The sequence below is a fragment of the Hyperolius riggenbachi genome, chromosome 3, assembly GCF_040937935.1.
Source record: "Hyperolius riggenbachi isolate aHypRig1 chromosome 3, aHypRig1.pri, whole genome shotgun sequence".
NCBI lineage: Eukaryota > Metazoa > Chordata > Amphibia > Anura > Hyperoliidae > Hyperolius > Hyperolius riggenbachi.
Genome location: NC_090648.1, coordinates 77501133 through 77510847, shown reverse-complemented (window position 1 = coordinate 77510847; position 9715 = coordinate 77501133). Strand labels below are relative to the sequence as shown.

The 9715-nt window shown below is 53.6% G+C and overlaps 27 non-coding genes across 27 annotated transcripts; 14 read left to right on the top strand and 13 right to left on the bottom strand.

Annotated features, from left to right (window-relative positions):
• Positions 1–374: 374 nt before the first annotated feature.
• Positions 375–446, bottom strand: TRNAE-UUC (transfer RNA glutamic acid (anticodon UUC)). Its single transcript has one exon. It is a non-coding gene; the product is annotated as a tRNA-Glu (tRNA).
• Positions 447–579: 133 nt separating this feature from the next.
• Positions 580–652, top strand: TRNAM-CAU (transfer RNA methionine (anticodon CAU)). Its single transcript has one exon. It is a non-coding gene; the product is annotated as a tRNA-Met (tRNA).
• A 395-nt stretch (positions 653–1047) lies between these two features.
• TRNAE-UUC (transfer RNA glutamic acid (anticodon UUC)) lies at positions 1048–1119 on the bottom strand. The gene has a single exon. It is a non-coding gene; the product is annotated as a tRNA-Glu (tRNA).
• Positions 1120–1252: 133 nt separating this feature from the next.
• TRNAM-CAU (transfer RNA methionine (anticodon CAU)) lies at positions 1253–1325 on the top strand. The gene has a single exon. It is a non-coding gene; the product is annotated as a tRNA-Met (tRNA).
• Positions 1326–1720: 395 nt separating this feature from the next.
• On the bottom strand, positions 1721–1792 carry TRNAE-UUC (transfer RNA glutamic acid (anticodon UUC)). The gene has a single exon. It is a non-coding gene; the product is annotated as a tRNA-Glu (tRNA).
• Positions 1793–1925: 133 nt separating this feature from the next.
• Positions 1926–1998, top strand: TRNAM-CAU (transfer RNA methionine (anticodon CAU)). The gene has a single exon. It is a non-coding gene; the product is annotated as a tRNA-Met (tRNA).
• Positions 1999–2393: 395 nt separating this feature from the next.
• On the bottom strand, positions 2394–2465 carry TRNAE-UUC (transfer RNA glutamic acid (anticodon UUC)). The gene has a single exon. It is a non-coding gene; the product is annotated as a tRNA-Glu (tRNA).
• Positions 2466–2598: 133 nt separating this feature from the next.
• On the top strand, positions 2599–2671 carry TRNAM-CAU (transfer RNA methionine (anticodon CAU)). Its single transcript has one exon. It is a non-coding gene; the product is annotated as a tRNA-Met (tRNA).
• Positions 2672–3066: 395 nt separating this feature from the next.
• Positions 3067–3138, bottom strand: TRNAE-UUC (transfer RNA glutamic acid (anticodon UUC)). The gene has a single exon. It is a non-coding gene; the product is annotated as a tRNA-Glu (tRNA).
• Positions 3139–3271: 133 nt separating this feature from the next.
• TRNAM-CAU (transfer RNA methionine (anticodon CAU)) lies at positions 3272–3344 on the top strand. Its single transcript has one exon. It is a non-coding gene; the product is annotated as a tRNA-Met (tRNA).
• Positions 3345–3739: 395 nt separating this feature from the next.
• On the bottom strand, positions 3740–3811 carry TRNAE-UUC (transfer RNA glutamic acid (anticodon UUC)). Its single transcript has one exon. It is a non-coding gene; the product is annotated as a tRNA-Glu (tRNA).
• Positions 3812–3944: 133 nt separating this feature from the next.
• TRNAM-CAU (transfer RNA methionine (anticodon CAU)) lies at positions 3945–4017 on the top strand. The gene has a single exon. It is a non-coding gene; the product is annotated as a tRNA-Met (tRNA).
• A 395-nt stretch (positions 4018–4412) lies between these two features.
• On the bottom strand, positions 4413–4484 carry TRNAE-UUC (transfer RNA glutamic acid (anticodon UUC)). The gene has a single exon. It is a non-coding gene; the product is annotated as a tRNA-Glu (tRNA).
• A 133-nt stretch (positions 4485–4617) lies between these two features.
• Positions 4618–4690, top strand: TRNAM-CAU (transfer RNA methionine (anticodon CAU)). Its single transcript has one exon. It is a non-coding gene; the product is annotated as a tRNA-Met (tRNA).
• A 600-nt stretch (positions 4691–5290) lies between these two features.
• Positions 5291–5363, top strand: TRNAM-CAU (transfer RNA methionine (anticodon CAU)). Its single transcript has one exon. It is a non-coding gene; the product is annotated as a tRNA-Met (tRNA).
• Positions 5364–5758: 395 nt separating this feature from the next.
• On the bottom strand, positions 5759–5830 carry TRNAE-UUC (transfer RNA glutamic acid (anticodon UUC)). The gene has a single exon. It is a non-coding gene; the product is annotated as a tRNA-Glu (tRNA).
• Positions 5831–5963: 133 nt separating this feature from the next.
• On the top strand, positions 5964–6036 carry TRNAM-CAU (transfer RNA methionine (anticodon CAU)). The gene has a single exon. It is a non-coding gene; the product is annotated as a tRNA-Met (tRNA).
• A 395-nt stretch (positions 6037–6431) lies between these two features.
• On the bottom strand, positions 6432–6503 carry TRNAE-UUC (transfer RNA glutamic acid (anticodon UUC)). The gene has a single exon. It is a non-coding gene; the product is annotated as a tRNA-Glu (tRNA).
• A 133-nt stretch (positions 6504–6636) lies between these two features.
• Positions 6637–6709, top strand: TRNAM-CAU (transfer RNA methionine (anticodon CAU)). Its single transcript has one exon. It is a non-coding gene; the product is annotated as a tRNA-Met (tRNA).
• Positions 6710–7104: 395 nt separating this feature from the next.
• TRNAE-UUC (transfer RNA glutamic acid (anticodon UUC)) lies at positions 7105–7176 on the bottom strand. Its single transcript has one exon. It is a non-coding gene; the product is annotated as a tRNA-Glu (tRNA).
• A 133-nt stretch (positions 7177–7309) lies between these two features.
• TRNAM-CAU (transfer RNA methionine (anticodon CAU)) lies at positions 7310–7382 on the top strand. The gene has a single exon. It is a non-coding gene; the product is annotated as a tRNA-Met (tRNA).
• Positions 7383–7777: 395 nt separating this feature from the next.
• TRNAE-UUC (transfer RNA glutamic acid (anticodon UUC)) lies at positions 7778–7849 on the bottom strand. Its single transcript has one exon. It is a non-coding gene; the product is annotated as a tRNA-Glu (tRNA).
• A 133-nt stretch (positions 7850–7982) lies between these two features.
• Positions 7983–8055, top strand: TRNAM-CAU (transfer RNA methionine (anticodon CAU)). The gene has a single exon. It is a non-coding gene; the product is annotated as a tRNA-Met (tRNA).
• Positions 8056–8450: 395 nt separating this feature from the next.
• Positions 8451–8522, bottom strand: TRNAE-UUC (transfer RNA glutamic acid (anticodon UUC)). Its single transcript has one exon. It is a non-coding gene; the product is annotated as a tRNA-Glu (tRNA).
• A 133-nt stretch (positions 8523–8655) lies between these two features.
• On the top strand, positions 8656–8728 carry TRNAM-CAU (transfer RNA methionine (anticodon CAU)). The gene has a single exon. It is a non-coding gene; the product is annotated as a tRNA-Met (tRNA).
• Positions 8729–9123: 395 nt separating this feature from the next.
• On the bottom strand, positions 9124–9195 carry TRNAE-UUC (transfer RNA glutamic acid (anticodon UUC)). Its single transcript has one exon. It is a non-coding gene; the product is annotated as a tRNA-Glu (tRNA).
• A 133-nt stretch (positions 9196–9328) lies between these two features.
• On the top strand, positions 9329–9401 carry TRNAM-CAU (transfer RNA methionine (anticodon CAU)). Its single transcript has one exon. It is a non-coding gene; the product is annotated as a tRNA-Met (tRNA).
• The last annotated feature ends 314 nt before the right edge of the window (positions 9402–9715 follow it).

Genomic DNA, 9715 nt, shown 5'->3' with positions numbered 1-9715 from the left:
CTTTTGGTTAGGGCAAGTCCACCCTATAAGCGTACAAGCCTATCGCGGAGACTTTTGATCACTTTCCCACCCACTGAGATACCACTGAGAGTAGAGTCTGGACATCAGCGCTATCAGCAGCAGAGTTGCAAAAGGGGCTTGGAGCAACTGAAAATCTGACTTTGGACATTGCCTTTCTTGTCACCCGCCGAGAACTTTTGTAGATGGGGCGAAGAGAAAACAGCCAGTATTACAGAGGGAGGACCTTTTTCTGGCCAACAGCCGTTCTTCCCCTGCACTAATAGGCCCCCAAGGAGAAGGCTTTTGTTGGGCTCCGGTACGCTCACCTGGGAAGCTTGATTCTGATGAGCGCACCTTAGCCAAAAGGCAGGACGTTCCCATACCGGGAGTCGAACCCGGGCCGCCTGGGTGAAAACCAGGAATCCTGACCGCTAGACCATATGGGAGGCGTTCGGTAAGAGCTGAATGCATCTGGGGGAAAAAGGAGCTCGAGAGCCAGAGGGGGGCATCAGCTCTGTCTAGACAGCAAACCATGAGCCAACTTACCTGGCGCGTGTGCGGCACAGTGGCAAAAGCACTGCCTCGTTAGCGCAGTAGGTAGCGCGTCAGTCTCATAATCTGAAGGTCGTGAGTTCAATCCTCACACGGGGCACTGTCCTCATGCTTGGACAGCCTTTTGGTTAGGGCAAGTCCACCCTATAAGCGTACAAGCCTATCGCGGAGACTTTTGATCACTTTCCCACCCACTGAGATACCACTGAGAGTAGAGTCTGGACATCAGCGCTATCAGCAGCAGAGTTGCAAAAGGGGCTTGGAGCAACTGAAAATCTGACTTTGGACATTGCCTTTCTTGTCACCCGCCGAGAACTTTTGTAGATGGGGCGAAGAGAAAACAGCCAGTATTACAGAGGGAGGACCTTTTTCTGGCCAACAGCCGTTCTTCCCCTGCACTAATAGGCCCCCAAGGAGAAGGCTTTTGTTGGGCTCCGGTACGCTCACCTGGGAAGCTTGATTCTGATGAGCGCACCTTAGCCAAAAGGCAGGACGTTCCCATACCGGGAGTCAAACCAGGGCCGCCTGGGTGAAAACCAGGAATCCTGACCGCTAGACCATATGGGAGGCGTTTGGTAAGAGCTGAATGCATCTGAGGGAAAAAGGAGCTCGAGAGCCAGAGGGGGGCATCAGCTCTGTCTAGACAGCAAACCATGAGCCAACTTACCTGGCGCGTGTGCGGCACAGTGGCAAAAGCACTGCCTCGTTAGCGCAGTAGGTAGCGCGTCAGTCTCATAATCTGAAGGTCGTGAGTTCAATCCTCACACGGGGCACTGTCCTCATGCTTGGACAGCCTTTTGGTTAGGGCAAGTCCACCCTATAAGCGTACAAGCCTATCGCGGAGACTTTTGATCACTTTCCCACCCACTGAGATACCACTGAGAGTAGAGTCTGGACATCAGCGCTATCAGCAGCAGAGTTGCAAAAGGGGCTTGGAGCAACTGAAAATCTGACTTTGGACATTGCCTTTCTTGTCACCCGCCGAGAACTTTTGTAGATGGGGCGAAAAGAAAACAGCCAGTATTACAGAGGGAGGACCTTTTTCTGGCCAACAGCCGTTCTTCCCCTGCACTAATAGGCCCCCAAGGAGAAGGCTTTTGTTGGGCTCCGGTACGCTCACCTGGGAAGCTTGATTCTGATGAGCGCACCTTAGCCAAAAGGCAGGACGTTCCCGTACCGGGAGTCGAACCCGGGCCGCCTGGGTGAAAACCAGGAATCCTGACCGCTAGACCATATGGGAGGCGTTCGGTAAGAGCTGAATGCATCTGGGGGAAAAAGGAGCTCGAGAGCCAGAGGGGGGCATCAGCTCTGTCTAGACAGCAAACCATGAGCCAACTTACCTGGCGCGTGTGCGGCACAGTGGCAAAAGCACTGCCTCGTTAGCGCAGTAGGTAGCGCGTCAGTCTCATAATCTGAAGGTCGTGAGTTCAATCCTCACACGGGGCACTGTCCTCATGCTTGGACAGCCTTTTGGTTAGGGCAAGTCCACCCTATAAGCGTACAAGCCTATCGCGGAGACTTTTGATCACTTTCCCACCCACTGAGATACCACTGAGAGTAGAGTCTGGACATCAGCGCTATCAGCAGCAGAGTTGCAAAAGGGGCTTGGAGCAACTGAAAATCTGACTTTGGACATTGCCTTTCTTGTCACCCGCCGAGAACTTTTGTAGATGGGGCGAAGAGAAAACAGACAGTATTACAGAGGGAGGACCTTTTTCTGGCCAACAGCCGTTCTTCCCCTGCACTAATAGGCCCCCAAGGAGAAGGCTTTTGTTGGGCTCCGGTACGCTCACCTGGGAAGCTTGATTCTGATGAGCGCACCTTAGCCAAAAGGCAGGACGTTCCCATACCGGGAGTCGAACCCGGGCCGCCTGGGTGAAAACCAGGAATCCTGACCGCTTGACCATATGGGAGGCGTTCGGTAAGAGCTGAATGCATCTGGGGGAAAAAGGAGCTCGAGAGCCAGAGGGGGGCATCAGCTCTGTCTAGACAGCAAACCATGAGCCAACTTACCTGGCGCGTGTGCGGCACAGTGGCAAAAGCACTGCCTCGTTAGCGCAGTAGGTAGCGCGTCAGTCTCATAATCTGAAGGTCGTGAGTTCAATCCTCACACGGGGCACTGTCCTCATGCTTGGACAGCCTTTTGGTTAGGGCAAGTCCACCCTATAAGCGTACAAGCCTATCGCGGAGACTTTTGATCACTTTCCCACCCACTGAGATACCACTGAGAGTAGAGTCTGGACATCAGCGCTATCAGCAGCAGAGTTGCAAAAGGGGCTTGGAGCAACTGAAAATCTGACTTTGGACATTGCCTTTCTTGTCACCCGCCGAGAACTTTTGTAGATGGGGCGAAGAGAAAACAGCCAGTATTACAGAGGGAGGACCTTTTTCTGGCCAACAGCCGTTCTTCCCCTGCACTAATAGGCCCCCAAGGAGAAGGCTTTTGTTGGGCTCCGGTACGCTCACCTGGGAAGCTTGATTCTGATGAGCGCACCTTAGCCAAAAGGCAGGACGTTCCCATACCGGGAGTCGAACCCGGGCCGCCTGGGTGAAAACCAGGAATCCTGACCGCTAGACCATATGGGAGGCGTTCGGTAAGAGCTGAATGCATCTGGGGGAAAAAGGAGCTCGAGAGCCAGAGGGGGGCATCAGCTCTGTCTAGACAGCAAACCATGAGCCAACTTACCTGGCGCGTGTGCGGCACAGTGGCAAAAGCACTGCCTCGTTAGCGCAGTAGGTAGCGCGTCAGTCTCATAATCTGAAGGTCGTGAGTTCAATCCTCACACGGGGCACTGTCCTCATGCTTGGACAGCCTTTTGGTTAGGGCAAGTCCACCCTATAAGCGTACAAGCCTATCGCGGAGACTTTTGATCACTTTCCCACCCACTGAGATACCACTGAGAGTAGAGTCTGGACATCAGCGCTATCAGCAGCAGAGTTGCAAAAGGGGCTTGGAGCAACTGAAAATCTGACTTTGGACATTGCCTTTCTTGTCACCCGCCGAGAACTTTTGTAGATGGGGCGAAGAGAAAACAGCCAGTATTACAGAGGGAGGACCTTTTTCTGGCCAACAGCCGTTCTTCCCCTGCACTAATAGGCCCCCAAGGAGAAGGCTTTTGTTGGGCTCCGGTACGCTCACCTGGGAAGCTTGATTCTGATGAGCGCACCTTAGCCAAAAGGCAGGACGTTCCCATACCGGGAGTCGAACCCAGGCCGCCTGGGTGAAAACCAGGAATCCTGACCGCTAGACCATATGGGAGGCGTTCGGTAAGAGCTGAATGCATCTGGGGGAAAAAGGAGCTCGAGAGCCAGAGGGGGGCATCAGCTCTGTCTAGACAGCAAACCATGAGCCAACTTACCTGGCGCGTGTGCGGCACAGTGGCAAAAGCACTGCCTCGTTAGCGCAGTAGGTAGCGCGGCAGTCTCATAATCTGAAGGTCGTGAGTTCAATCCTCACACGGGGCACTGTCCTCATGCTTGGACAGCCTTTTGGTTAGGGCAAGTCCACCCTATAAGCGTACAAGCCTATCGCGGAGACTTTTGATCACTTTCCCACCCACTCAGATACCACTGAGAGTAGAGTCTGGACATCAGCGCTATCAGCAGCAGAGTTGCAAAAGGGGCTTGGAGCAACTGAAAATCTGACTTTGGACATTGCCTTTCTTGTCACCCGCCGAGAACTTTTGTAGATGGGGCGAAGAGAAAACAGCCAGTATTACAGAGGGAGGACCTTTTTCTGGCCAACAGCCGTTCTTCCCCTGCACTAATAGGCCCCCAAGGAGAAGGCTTTTGTTGGGCTCCGGTACGCTCACCTGGGAAGCTTGATTCTGATGAGCGCACCTTAGCCAAAAGGCAGGACGTTCCCATACCGGGAGTCAAACCAGGGCCGCCTGGGTGAAAACCAGGAATCCTGACCGCTAGACCATATGGGAGGCGTTCGGTAAGAGCTGAATGCATCTGAGGGAAAAAGGAGCTCGAGAGCCAGAGGGGGGCATCAGCTCTGTCTAGACAGCAAACCATGAGCCAACTTACCTGGCGCGTGTGCGGCACAGTGGCAAAAGCACTGCCTCGTTAGCGCAGTAGGTAGCGCGTCAGTCTCATAATCTGAAGGTCGTGAGTTCAATCCTCACACGGGGCACTGTCCTCATGCTTGGACAGCCTTTTGGTTAGGGCAAGTCCACCCTATAAGCGTACAAGCCTATCGCGGAGACTTTTGATCACTTTCCCACCCACTGAGATACCACTGAGAGTAGAGTCTGGACATCAGCGCTATCAGCAGCAGAGTTGCAAAAGGGGCTTGGAGCAACTGAAAATCTGACTTTGGACATTGCCTTTCTTGTCACCCGCCGAGAACTTTTGTAGATGGGGCGAAGAGAAAACAGACAGTATTACAGAGGGAGGACCTTTTTCTGGCCAACAGCCGTTCTTCCCCTGCACTAATAGGCCCCCAAGGAGAAGGCTTTTGTTGGGCTCCGGTACGCTCACCTGGGAAGCTTGATTCTGATGAGCGCACCTTAGCCAAAAGGCAGGACGTTCCCATACCGCGAGTCGAACCCGGGCCGCCTGGGTGAAAACCAGGAATCCTGACCGCTTGACCATATGGGAGGCGTTCGGTAAGAGCTGAATGCATCTGGGGGAAAAAGGAGCTCGAGAGCCAGAGGGGGGCATCAGCTCTGTCTAGACAGCAAACCATGAGCCAACTTACCTGGCGCGTGTGCGGCACAGTGGCAAAAGCACTGCCTCGTTAGCGCAGTAGGTAGCGTGTCAGTCTCATAATCTGAAGGTCGTGAGTTCAATCCTCACACGGGGCACTGTCCTCATGCTTGGACAGCCTTTTGGTTAGGGCAAGTCCACCCTATAAGCGTACAAGCCTATCGCGGAGACTTTTGATCACTTTCCCACCCACTGAGATACCACTGAGAGTAGAGTCTGGATATCAGCGCTATCAGCAGCAGAGTTGCAAAAGGGGCTTGGAGCAACTGAAAATCTGACTTTGGACATTGCCTTTCTTGTCACCCGCCGAGAACTTTTGTAGATGGGGCGAAGAGAAAACATCCAGTATTAGAGAGGGAGGACCTTTTTCTGGCCAACAGCCGTTCTTCCCCTGCACTAATAGGCCCCCAAGGAGAAGGCTTTTGTTGGGCTCCGGTACGCTCACCTGGGAAGCTTGATTCTGATGAGCGCACCTTAGCCAAAACGCAGGACGTTCCCGTACCGGGAGTCGATCCCGGGCCGCCTGGGTGAAAACCAGGAATCCTGACCGCTAGACCATATGGGAGGTATTCGGTAAGAGCTGAATGCATCTGGGGGAAAAAGGAGCTCGAGAGCCAGAGGGGGGCATCAGCTCTGTCTAGACAGCAAACCATGAGCCAACTTACCTGGCGCGTGTGCGGCACAGTGGCAAAAGCACTGCCTCGTTAGCGCAGTAGGTAGCGTGTCAGTCTCATAATCTGAAGGTCGTGAGTTCAATCCTCACACGGGGCACTGTCCTCATGCTTGGACAGCCTTTTGGTTAGGGCAAGTCCACCCTATAAGCGTACAAGCCTATCGCGGAGACTTTTGATCACTTTCCCACCCACTGAGATACCACTGAGAGTAGAGTCTGGACATCAGCGCTATCAGCAGCAGAGTTGCAAAAGGGGCTTGGAGCAACTGAAAATCTGACTTTGGACATTGCCTTTCTTGTCACCCGCCGAGAACTTTTGTAGATGGGGCGAAGAGAAAACAGCCAGTATTACAGAGGGAGGACCTTTTTCTGGCCAACAGCCGTTCTTCCCCTGCACTAATAGGCCCCCAAGGAGAAGGCTTTTGTTGGGCTCCGGTACGCTCACCTGGGAAGCTTGATTCTGATGAGCGCACCTTAGCCAAAAGGCAGGACGTTCCCGTACCGGGAGTCGAACCCGGGCCGCCTGGGTGAAAACCAGGAATCCTGACCGCTAGACCATATGGGAGGCATTCGGTAAGAGCTGAATGCATCTGGGGGAAAAAGAAGCTCGAGAGCCAGAGGGGGGCATCAGCTCTGTCTAGACAGCAAACCATGAGCCAACTTACCTGGCGCGTGTGCGTCACAGTGGCAAAAGCACTGCCTCGTTAGCGCAGTAGGTAGCGCGTCAGTCTCATAATCTGAAGGTCGTGAGTTCAATCCTCACACGGGGCACTGTCCTCATGCTTGGACAGCCTTTTGGTTAGGGCAAGTCCACCCTATAAGCGTACAAGCCTATCGCGGAGACTTTTGATCACTTTCCCACCCACTGAGATACCACTGAGAGTAGAGTCTGGACATCAGCGCTATCAGCAGCAGAGTTGCAAAAGGGGCTTGGAGCAACTGAAAATCTGACTTTGGACATTGCCTTTCTTGTCACCCGCCGAGAACTTTTGTAGATGGGGCGAAGAGAAAACAGACAGTATTACAGAGGGAGGACCTTTTTCTGGCCAACGGCCGTTCTTCCCCTGCACTAATAGGCCCCCAAGGAGAAGGCTTTTGTTGGGCTCCGGTACGCTCACCTGGGAAGCTTGATTCTGATGAGCGCACCTTAGCCAAAAGGCAGGACGTTCCCGTACCGGGAGTCGAACCCGGGCCGCCTGGGTGAAAACCAGGAATCCTGACCGCTAGACCATATGGGAGGCGTTCGGTAAGAGCTGAATGCATCTGGGGGAAAAAGGAGCTCGAGAGCCAGAGGGGGGCATCAGCTCTGTCTAGACAGCAAACCATGAGCCAACTTACCTGGCACGTGTGCGGCACAGTGGCAAAAGCACTGCCTCGTTAGCGCAGTAGGTAGCGCGTCAGTCTCATAATCTGAAGGTCGTGAGTTCAATCCTCACACGGGGCACTGTCCTCATGCTTGGACAGCCTTTTGGTTAGGGCAAGTCCACCCTATAAGCGTACAAGCCTATCGCGGAGACTTTTGATCACTTTCCCACCCACTGAGATACCACTGAGAGTAGAGTCTGGACATCAGCGCTATCAGCAGCAGAGTTGCAAAAGGGGCTTGGAGCAACTGAAAATCTGACTTTGGACATTGCCTTTCTTGTCACCCGCCGAGAACTTTTGTAGATGGGGCGAAGAGAAAACAGCCAGTATTACAGAGGGAGGACCTTTTTCTGGCCAACAGCCGTTCTTCCCCTGCACTAATAGGCCCCCAAGGAGAAGGCTTTTGTTGGGCTCCGGTACGCTCACCTGGGAAGCTTGATTCTGATGAGCGCACCTTAGCCAAAAGGCAGGACGTTCCCATACCGGGAGTCGAACCCGGGCCGCCTGGGTGAAAACCAGGAATCCTGACCGCTAGACCATATGGGAGGCGTTCGGTAAGAGCTGAATGCATCTGGGGGAAAAAGGAGCTCGAGAGCCAGAGGGGGGCATCAGCTCTGTCTAGACAGCAAACCATGAGCCAACTTACCTGGCGCGTGTGCGGCACAGTGGCAAAAGCACTGCCTCGTTAGCGCAGTAGGTAGCGTGTCTGTCTCATAATCTGAAGGTCGTGAGTTCAATCCTCACACGGGGCACTGTCCTCATGCTTGGACAGCCTTTTGGTTAGGGCAAGTCCACCCTATAAGCGTACAAGCCTATCGCGGAGACTTTTGATCACTTTCCCACCCACTGAGATACCACTGAGAGTAGAGTCTGGACATCAGCGCTATCAGCAGCAGAGTTGCAAAAGGGGCTTGGAGCAACTGAAAATCTGACTTTGGACATTGCCTTTCTTGTCACCCGCCGAGAACTTTTGTAGATGGGGCGAAGAGAAAACAGCCAGTATTACAGAGGGAGGACCTTTTTCTGGCCAACAGCCGTTCTTCCCCTGCACTTATAGGCCCCCAAGGAGAAGGCTTTTGTTGGGCTCCGGTACGCTCACCTGGGAAGCTTGATTCTGATGAGCGCACCTTAGCCAAAAGGCAGGACGTTCCCATACCGGGAGTCGAACCCGGGCCGCCTGGGTGAAAACCAGGAATCCTGACCGCTAGACCATATGGGAGGCGTTCGGTAAGAGCTGAATGCATCTGGGGGAAAAAGGAGCTCGAGAGCCAGAGGGGGGCATCAGCTCTGTCTAGACAGCAAACCATGAGCCAACTTACCTGGCACGTGTGCGGCACAGTGGCAAAAGCACTGCCTCGTTAGCGCAGTAGGTAGCGCATCAGTCTCATAATCTGAAGGTCGTGAGTTCAATCCTCACACGGGGCACTGTCCTCATGCTTGGACAGCCTTTTGGTTAGGGCAAGTCCACCCTATAAGCGTACAAGCCTATCGCGGAGACTTTTGATCACTTTCCCACCCACTGAGATACCACTGAGAGTAGAGTCTGGACATCAGCGCTATCAGCAGCAGAGTTGCAAAAGGGGCTTGGAGCAACTGAAAATCTGACTTTGGACATTGCCTTTCTTGTCACCCGCCGAGAACTTTTGTAGATGGGGCGAAGAGAAAACAGCCAGTATTACAGAGGGAGGACCTTTTTCTGGCCAACAGCCGTTCTTCCCCTGCACTAATAGGCCCCCAAGGAGAAGGCTTTTGTTGGGCTCCGGTACGCTCACCTGGGAAGCTTGATTCTGATGAGCGCACCTTAGCCAAAAGGCAGGACGTTCCCATACCGGGAGTCGAACCCGGGCCGCCTGGGTGAAAACCAGGAATCCTGACCGCTTGACCATATGGGAGGCGTTCGGTAAGAGCTGAATGCATCTGGGGGAAAAAGGAGCTCGAGAGCCAGAGGGGGGCATCAGCTCTGTCTAGACAGCAAACCATGAGCCAACTTACCTGGCGCGTGTGCGGCACAGTGGCAAAAGCACTGCCTCGTTAGCGCAGTAGGTAGCGCGTCAGTCTCATAATCTGAAGGTCGTGAGTTCAATCCTCACACGGGGCACTGTCCTCATGCTTGGACAGCCTTTTGGTTAGGGCAAGTCCACCCTATAAGCGTACAAGCCTATCGCGGAGACTTTTGATCACTTTCCCACCCACTGAGATACCACTGAGAGTAGAGTCTGGACATCAGCGCTATCAGCAGCAGAGTTGCAAAAGGGGCTTGGAGCAACTGAAAATCTGACTTTGGACATTGCCTTTCTTGTCACCCGCCGAGAACTTTTGTAGATGGGGCGAAGAGAAAACAGCCAGTATTACAGAGGGAGGACCTTTTTCTGGCCAACAGCCGTTCTTCCCCTGCACTAATAGGCCCCCAAG